The sequence below is a fragment of the Lygodium microphyllum genome, chromosome 17 (assembly GCF_053477565.2).
Source record: "Lygodium microphyllum isolate KBCC chromosome 17, Lygodium_microphyllum_v1.1.10, whole genome shotgun sequence".
Classification (NCBI taxonomy): domain Eukaryota; kingdom Viridiplantae; phylum Streptophyta; class Polypodiopsida; order Schizaeales; family Lygodiaceae; genus Lygodium; species Lygodium microphyllum.
In genome coordinates, this window is record NC_141151.1 from 138,755,405 (window position 1) to 138,765,114 (window position 9,710).

General features: G+C 41.2%; 1 long non-coding RNA gene and 2 pseudogenes across 1 annotated transcript; 1 reads left to right on the forward strand and 2 right to left on the reverse strand.

Moving 5' to 3' along the window:
- Nucleotides 1–1,849: 1,849 nt before the first annotated feature.
- LOC148022408 (uncharacterized) lies at nt 1,850–9,485 on the reverse strand. Its single transcript, XR_015694326.1, has 3 exons — nt 9,400–9,485; nt 2,546–2,604; nt 1,850–2,155 (listed from the first exon to the last, which is right to left on the reverse strand). It is a non-coding gene; the product is annotated as an uncharacterized LOC148022408 (long non-coding RNA).
- Nucleotides 5,125–6,883, reverse strand: LOC148022409 (glutamate receptor 3.5-like; annotated as a pseudogene).
- Nucleotides 6,911–8,862, forward strand: LOC148022410 (U-box domain-containing protein 1-like; annotated as a pseudogene).
- Nucleotides 9,486–9,710: the final 225 nt, after the last annotated feature.

The window sequence follows — 9,710 nt, forward strand, 5'->3', positions numbered from 1 at the left end:
ATAATTTCGCCTTAATCACGTCATTTATTGCCGGCAAGATCCCATGATAATCTCGCCTGCCGCTCTAGAAACGTCTAGAACTCACCCAGCCGTCCCAGCTTCACATACATACATCCAATGTCATGACGCGGAGCTTGAAACGATGTCGGGGATCCAGAGGCTTTGTAAATATCTTTCTTCTGTCCGTAACGATGTAATATCCTTCCATGATGTCCATCCACGTTTCATAATTTGTCCATTGGTTTTTCCCCTAATTCAACCGTAGTGCGTGCTGATGGGAGATCAGGATCGGTTGTGCTGCGCTTTGTCGTTCTTGCCACGCTTGGGGCCTCCTCACATAGCTTGTCAATGGGTATGTCAACAAATTCCATGGAGAAAGCATTAGCGACTAAAGAGGTATCGGTAGTCTCAAAGTAAAGGGGAAACGGTAATCTCAACTATGTACGTATGCAAGAGGTGGGAGTCTAATTATTGCATAATTGCATCCGTTATTAATTGCATCCATTACGGCATGTATCGGAAAGCCATGCATCCAATAATCCCTTGGGGGTATACCGTCCATAACCATTGCGTTCCATTCGGAAGATCTCACAAATCCTCAGCTGCACACCTCGTTTGTTTCTAGCAGAAACTATTAATTACAATATCAATCACTCTTATTAGCAGCCCTAAGCCATAACATTTACAAAGCCTCTGGATCCCCGACATCGTTTCAAGCTCCGCGTCATGACATTGGATGTATGTATATGAAGCTGGGACGGCTGGGTTAGTTCTAGACGTTTCTAGAGCGGCAGGCGAGATTATACACAAGGAACTTTAAACACTTTTCCATATAGTAAAAAAAGAGAAATTTTCTAGATACTTATCAAAGTATCTAGAAAAAGTCTCAACTAGTAAAAGTGGAACACTTTACAAGTTAGTGATCTAGTAAAATATTTCTATATAGAAAATTTTTAAAATTCCTAGTTGATCTAGTAAAATATTCCTAGATAAGAAAACTAGTTGAAACCATACATATAGTAAAATTTTCCTATAGAAAAAAACTGGTCGGAACCATTAATACAAGCCATTATCACACTAATATATCATGTTAAGAAAACTAATCACAATTTGTTCACAATGTTGTATTGTTAGCAATAGAATTATGATTGAATCCACTAAAAAAGTTGTCTTGAACACTACATTCTCTTTGCTTCACCATGTTCTAGAGCACCTAAGGTAGGTCTAGAGTTGTCATCCTCTTCCGATCTGCTCCACCGTTAAAAAAATTAAGTCTTATTAGCTCTTCCTAAGCCTCCCTTCCTTTTTTTTTGAAATGCAGATCCTTGCTGCTTCACCCACAATGTTGTCCCTAGATGCATTTTGTGTTTACAATTACCAAGGATATCAAAAGGCTTAAACATGCACATAGCAAAAAAAGCTCAAAGCAACAAGAGAAGACCTACCATTTTTAGTAAACTTCCTTCCCTTGATCCTAAAAGCACTGCAATCTCCCATAGCTCCACAACATAGATCTACTCTACTGGTTGTATACTTCAAACCCTATAGTCCTATCCACAACAAGACAAATAATGAAATGATATTTAAATTATTTGCTCATGGAACCATATTGTATCATACTTACTAATGGGGATAAATGTAATGCCCATCCAAATCAATGCATACTCTTGTGAGAATATGCATTGTGGGAATATGCAAAGCTATCTACACTCTCAAACAATAAGATTGACCAAATACATATGCTAGTGTTGAGTTTGCCCACAAGATAGAAATCCAATATATTAAAGTATCATACGAAGTCAAATTTATTTAGCTTACCACTACATGCAAATAGGATATCAAAACCCTCAAGTTACATTCTTCATTTTCAACGTTTTAGCAAGTTGTTAGATAGTGGATGAAACGTACAGATCCATCAAGCTCAAATTCAACCAATCTAACCTTTTATTGGGCTTGCTACAACCAAAGTAGCAAGAGGTGCATCTAATGTAAGAGCACCAAAGTAGCAATAGATGTATCTTCTATGGATTTCCTTCATAAACCTTGTGGTGGTAGTCCAGGGTTTGATATGCTTCCCCTCCTCCAAGCACCTTGTTGGCATTGCCCGTGTCTAGAAGAGATGCTACCATGACCACTCTAACTCCATAGGCAAAAGCTGCTAGATAGAACAAGCCTCTCAATAGTGAGGTTTCAAGTGCGCATAGGCTTCATCTAAAATATTAGACAAATATTCACAAGAAATAAGCCTTGATTTGCTCAAATGCTAGCTAAACATTGATACTATTATTACAAATGATGATGTCAATGAAAAATGTCCTATAAGCAAGCCAAATTCCACAAGAAGTTAGATTGGTCTTAGCAATTGAATATCCAAGGTAAACTAAAGTACCAATCCATAGATAGTCTCAAGAGAACTCAAGTACCAATCCATAGGGGGTGCTTCAAAGGAGAAAGGCATGCACTGTGTTGTTAATTGTTGTCCTAAAAAAAGTTTTGATAGTGATTGTGCATCAAAATTAAGATTTTTGTTGGTGAAAATTGGTACCTGAGCAATGTAGGGATCAATAACTTCAAATGATGTGTTGCTGCTCCCTCAGCCATAACCTGTTTGAAGAGTTAAAATTAGCACCATGTAAAGTTGTAGCTTGCGATCCTTCACATGATGACTGCAAATTTTGGAGTTAGTATACTAATAGCATTATAAAGAAACCAAATTCATTGTTTATACACTCATACAGACAAAGCTTTTAGTTGGTTACACCTTGACACCACCTAATACTACAAAATCATAGAAAAACCTATCAATACTGTTTTACAAAATCATAAGGCAGCCCCTCCCAGCTTGATGTGCCTGTCCTTACTTATCCTTGGCCTTATCCACCCCTCTCCTTCCTAGTGTATAGCTTTCTGTACATGATACATCAGCTCCCTGCCCTGTTATTCCTTCCCGAGCTTTGTCTTAGACTTTCCTACCCATCACTTCAGCCTTTTCTGGAAAAATAAAGTGTGGCTAATTGTATTATTAACAACCATTGAAGAACTACCAAGGGCTCAACAACATAGCTGGAGCTGAAAGCTAGCATCACACATCATGAATACAAGGCCTCCCAAGGCCATTTGGGGGGGTTGGGAAAGAGAAGCCAAGGAGCTAGGCAAACCAGGTATGAAGGAGCAACTGCCTAAGCTCTGTTGATGTCAAGCGTCTCCTTGAAGCTGCTCGCAACCCACAAGCTCTTCTCAAGCTCATATGCTTCCACAAGCTCCAAAATAGTGGGAAAAGACCCTACCAACATGTAGCCAACAAACCATACTCTACACAACATAAAAGATTTCTCAAACCACTTTAGAAGTTTACCACCTAGTATTGAGAGAGGAAAGATATGCTCTAAATTTTCAAACACAATTCAATGCATGATTGGAGCAAACATACTCACTAAAAAAATTCATTAGACCACCCCTAAGCAGGAAAGTACCTGGCAATCCCAACCTAGTTACAAATTGTCTTCATTTGCAATTGCAAGCTAAATGTCTTCTCTCTTCCTTCAAGTAGTTGTGATTTGCCTTCATAAATGGAGCCAATGACCTCTTTCTTTACCTCTTTCAAGTAGACCAACAAAACCACCACTTTTGATGCATGTCTACATTTGACTATAAAACTTGTCCTTGTAAAAATCAACTCAATTTTGCATCTTTTTAAATTTGATCCACTACTAAAAAAACCATGTTGAAGAAAAGGACAAGAAAATTTCTTAAAACTCTCACCTGAGCATTAGCGGTTACTTTCTTTGTGTCATGATCCTTTGGCATTTCATATTTGATCATCTTAAGGTAGCATCCCATAGACATCTTGCAAGCTAGAAACCAAAATTGACCAATAATTAGTGCGCGTGCTTAAACGTTACTGATGATGCCTCTAATGAAAGCCATGCCATAGTGCTTGATGTTGCTTGATGTAGCATTGTACCTTGAACTCATACTATCAAAAGCCTACCTAGATACATTTAATGCATGTGCTGAAGTCATCATAGGTCATCTCTGGTTTTGACCCTTCATGTTGATAGTCAATAGAAGAGTATGATCTAGTCTCCACCAAACGGTCTTGTTCTTGGGCATGATAGCACCATTGTTCTGTGCATCAATGATGCTATCACATAATTTGAGGTTGTGTTTATCTCATCTGATGAAGACCAAGAATATTTTGACAACTACTTCAATAGCATGCCATGGCTTGCTGTGCCATACAGTGATTCGAAAACGAAAAAAGTATTAGCTATATAGACAAACTATATATAGCTAAGAGGCCCTGCCGTCACTGTGGGGCAAGCGACGGTTCCCAAGGAAAGAGAGCTTCCAGATCATGAGTCCACCATGAGCTTAGACAAAGATGCAGATGATTCTGACCAACCACCACCAGATCGCTATCGCAACCGGTCTCTGGATGACCATGATACTTCTTACACATCTCTCCACAAGAAACGCAGCCGCAGTATAGACTACGAGGCTGCGAAGGCTTTCAAGATGGACAGATTCCTCAATGCCACTTGCATCGGTCTGAGTCAAACACTCACTGCTACCATTATCTTCACCGTCCTAGCAACGTTTAAGATAATTCAAGAGCATGTGAGGATGATTCCAGAGGTCTTGGCAGCTTACATTCAAGTCACAGTCTCCATGAACAGGCTTGGTAATTTTCTTAGGGATGATGAGCTGCCTGAAGATGCAGTTCAGAGGTTAAATCTCAGTGTTGCTGAGTTCGCCATCAAAATCACTGATTGTACCATGTCATGGAATCCTGAATCTCCAAAACCTACATTGAGCAACATTAACATTGCATTCAAAGCTGGTGAGAAGATAGCAGTATGTGGGGCTGTTGGCTCAGGAAAGTCTTCTCTACTTTGTGCAATCCTTGGAGAGATTCCGAAGTTGTCTGGAGATGTTCAAGTAGTGGGCACCACTGCTTATGTTGCCCATAATGCCTGGATTCAATGTGGAACAATTCGTGATAACATTCTGTTTGGGAAGCCATATGATAAAGTGCGATATCAGAAAACACTGAAAGCTTGTGCTCTTGAAAAGGACATTCAGAGTTTCTCTTTTGGTGATCTTACAGAGATTGGAGAAAGGGGTCTTAATATGGGTGGGGGTCAAAAGCAGAGAATTCAACTCGCAAGGGCTGTCTACAATGATGCAGATATTTATCTGCTGGATGACTCCTTTAGTGCTGTAGATGCACATATGACAGCTGCTCTATTCAATGATTGTGTAATGGGAGAAATGGTGTTAAATGTCCCATTTTGAAAAGCTATGGATACAAGGACGTCCAAACTTGCATTTCTACTATGACCAGAAGAGGAGACAGACAGCTGTGTTGCATTGTTCCAATGGCCAATCACATTTAATTTCCATCCTACCACATTAACAATCTCAAATTCAGACTGTACAAGGTCACCTTTCACACCTACTTCTATAAGACCTGCAGTTCCAGGAAACTTTGTTTGCAGGATTTTTGTGCATAGCAGTGGTCCTTCACTTAGGATTTTCAGCCTTCCAAGCTCTGAAGTACCCCCTGACTCTGTCCTTAGGATGGTAAAATCTTTGAAAGTGAAATTGAAACCATCATTAAGAAAGCTATTTAAGGCATGAGCAATCATCCAAGTTGCATCATAAGCATACAGACCATATATATGGGGTCCATTAGAATTGTTGCTCCAATTCTTCCACTTGGAAATAAACGATAGGAATTCAGGTGACTCAGAATAATAGGCCCTTGTCCCAATAACACCCTCTAAAGTGTTGAGAGCATCAGTATCAAGCTCTGTAGAACCCAAGGCGCCAGCTATTGAGTCCGTTATAATCCACACATAGCCAGCAGTCATCATACCAAGATATTTGGCCTCAGAAAAGAGCATGAATCCAAGATACTGTGGCATATGAACGACAAAAATCCGTGTCTGCATTGCAGCCAACTCTATGAGAATGCTACCAATACCTGTCCTGTTGATATCTGGAGGAAAATCTTCCTTTTGCACTAGCCTAGCTCCTACAGACCCAAGTGCATCACTCAAAGCTGCAGCTCCATTTGTTCCTAAGTCATCATCTATGTACAAAGCAACCACCTCCCTCCAGCCATAATTTCCCATGAATGCTGCTATTGCTTCCATTTGTACAGAATCTGTATGAGCTATTCGGGAAAAGTATGGATACTGAAACTCTGAAAGAGCTGGATCTGTTGCAGCAAATGACAGCAGAGGGGTTTGTGTGGAACCACCTAAATGTGCAACAAAATGTGAAACTGATGTGGATTATGGGCCAACAACTGCCACCACCTCTTGTTGCAGAAGTTCCATTGCGGCGGCGGCGCCTAAAAAGGCACTGCAATTGGAGTCCAGGATATGAAGGATGATCTTTGATCGGTTCAGCAATCTACTATCCTTGTTGATTTCAGAGACCGCTAGCTCTATTTTGAACTGATTCGTTGCCCTCCACCTGCTGATGACAGTCTACATGTGGTTCTATCTACTAGTTTTTCTCCTAATTCATCATCCTCACCTCAGCTATTACTATTTGAGATCTTTCAAGTCAGCTACAACCAACATGACCTATCGAGCTGCTGCATTTCCACTCCAGGCCTACTGACCACTTATTGCGGACTGCCATGTAGCATCTCAATTGCTGCATTTCAGATCTGCCCTGCTTCATCTGCAAATTGCGGACTGCCCTGCTTCATCTCAATTGCTGCATTTCAGATCTGCCCACTTATTGCGGACTACCCTGCTTCATCTCAATTGCTGCATTTCAGATCTGCCCTGCTTTATCTGACCTGTCGAGCTGCTGCATTTCCACTCCAGGCCTGCTGACCACTTATTGCGGACTTGAGCCTCATCCCAACTGGATGGCAACAGGTCATACCATGGCTAATTTGAACAATCCACAGGCCTTAATCAAGGGCTTGATCACCATGTCTCAGACTGTAGCATCCTTTGGACCATTTACTGTGCACCACCGGCGCAATACATCAATGATGGTGAGAAGGATTAAACTGCTCACCATGCTTTTTGAAGAATTAAGTATTTCCCAGGCTCCCCTGCCTCCATCATCTTTGATATGCCTTAAACAGCTCAGCTTCACCATTAGAACAGCTGAACTCTTACTCAAAGATTGCTTGGAGTGCAACAGCATGTGGCAGATAGTCTACAACGAAGCCATTGTTCATCAACTCAAGAGAATTGCTGAAGCTATGGATCAGGCCTTGGATGTCTTTCCCTTACAGCTCATGGACATACCCGAAGAGCTCCGCGAGCAAATAGAATTGGTTCATGTACAATTGAAGAGAACGAAAATTATCAAGAAGGCAGCTGACGAGAGAGTTTGTTTAGCGCTGCTATCTGCAATTCATGACATCTCGAGGCTATGGAGTTATATCACACCAGATCTTGCCATAAAGAGATCAGGTTATTGGAACAAGAGATACATAACCAAGCATACACAGGCAAACTTGCTACTTTATCAACCATCAGCAAGCTGATCACATTCTTGTGGTATGCCACATGTGTCATCTATGGCCAAGGCAGCCCTAAAAACTGCTACTTAGCTGCCCTTAATCCACACCTAGATAAAATTGCCAATCAAGCTTCTATAGCCAACATTAGTGATGATGACTTAAATTCAAGGGATTTAATTCTACCTGATGAATTTAGGTGCCCAGTCTCTCTTGGACTGATGATTGATCCTGTGGTGGTGGCAACTGGCCATACATATGACCGATGTTCAATAACAAGGTGGATCGAATCAAGCCACTCAACATGCCCCAAAAGTGGGCAAATACTCCTTCATGTCAGCTTGATTCCTAATTATGCATTAAGAAGTTTGATTAGCCAATGGTGTGCACAAAAGAGTCTCTCTCTTGGCAATGAATGTGGTGACAAAATAAATTTGAACTGCCAAGCAACAGATCGTAGCAATGTAACAATGACTCATTCAGCTCTAGAAGATGCTAGGACAACTGCTTCTTTTCTTGTGAGAAAATTAGCTACAGAATCACCTGAAATACAAAGGCAGGTAGCCTATGAAATAAGGTTGCTGGCAAAGAGTAGTGAGCACAACAGGATATGTATAGTAGAGGCGGGTGCTATACCCTTTCTTGTTTCTCTTCTATCCTCCAAAGACCCCCAAACCCAAGAGAATGTGATGACTGCATTGCTCAATGTATCCATCTATGATCACAACAAGGCCTTGATTATGGCTGCAGGTGCTGTGGATGCGATCGTGAGTGTCCTACCAACCGGCCAACACATGGAGTCCAGAGAGAATGCAGTTGCCACACTTTTCAGCCTTTCTCTGGTGAATGAATACAAGGTTGCAATAGGGAACCACCCACATGCTATCTCATCTTTGGTTGATCTACTAAGGCAAGGGAGTCCAAGAGGAAAGAAGGATGCAGCAACAGCCTTATTCAGTCTATCGATATTTGCAGGGAACAAGCCTAAGGTAGTGGTTGCTGGAGGTATCCCAATGCTTGTCAGTCTCTTGACTGATGGCAATGCAGGCTTAACTGATGATGCCCTGGCAGTGTTGGCCATATTAGCACCATGTGCAGAGGGCCTGATGGCTATAAGGAAGACTAGGTCCATACATTTGCTGGTAAAACTGTTAACATTTGGGTCCACCAAAGGGAAGGAGAACTCTACTGCAGTCCTCTTGGCTTTGTGAAAGAATGGAGGAGGAGAAGTTAAAAGATCTGTCTTGATCCTTCCTACTGCTCTCTCCTCTTTGCAAAGGCTAGCATTGGATGGTTCTCCTAGAGCCCAAAGAAAAGAATCCCTGCTTTTGAATATTCTTAGAGAATCTGATATTGAGCAATAAAACACGTAACTGGGAGATAGTACCTGCTCAGATAAGATCATACACAAAACCCAAGTCCTAAATGTAGATTAAAGAGTTCTCTGCCATAAGTAGGTTCCAACCTACTTGTGAAGATCAATGTCTCCTTGACACACTCCATCACTGTGAGTAGGCATTAATTTTGCCTGCATCTTTCATTCATCCTGAATAACAAGCCATTCCTCTAAGCCAACATCATGGATCCTAACCTCATATCTTACCATTTTAAGACATCGCTACTGTCACATGGGCTTTCTCCTGCATTCAATAGGCACATGCTTTCTTGATTTCACTACTTTTTCATTTAGTGTCAATTGCAAGGTCTCAGTGGCGGAATAAATATTCTTTGAGATCTTCAAAGGCTACTTCAGCATTGTGTTGCGCTTGTTAAATGATTCAACAGTTGGAAGCCCTGCGAGTTACCATTAAATTGATCCCTTTTTTGTATTGAAGCATTCAATCTTAAAAGTTACAAAACATAAAGACTATCAAAAGCCATCGTACATGCTCAAAATATACCTGTATATCTTCTGGCTAATAAGGTCTGATGGCTAATAAGAGATAGGGCATTCGATGTGCTGAATTAATTAAGCAAGATAAGCATCGGGTGGACAGTATATCTTCTAGCCCTCAATCTTCTCGTGTGTCTGCCATGATGAGCCCTCTTCATGCCAAGAAACTGCTCCACAGTATTCAAACGACAGTCAACGCTGGACCTATCACAAGGTCGATGGACGCGATAATGGTCTTCATCTACTTCATGTGCAATATTGTTGCATGTAGTGGCAGAGCCCCTGCCCCATTGTTAGCCCTCGATTATGCACAGTCTG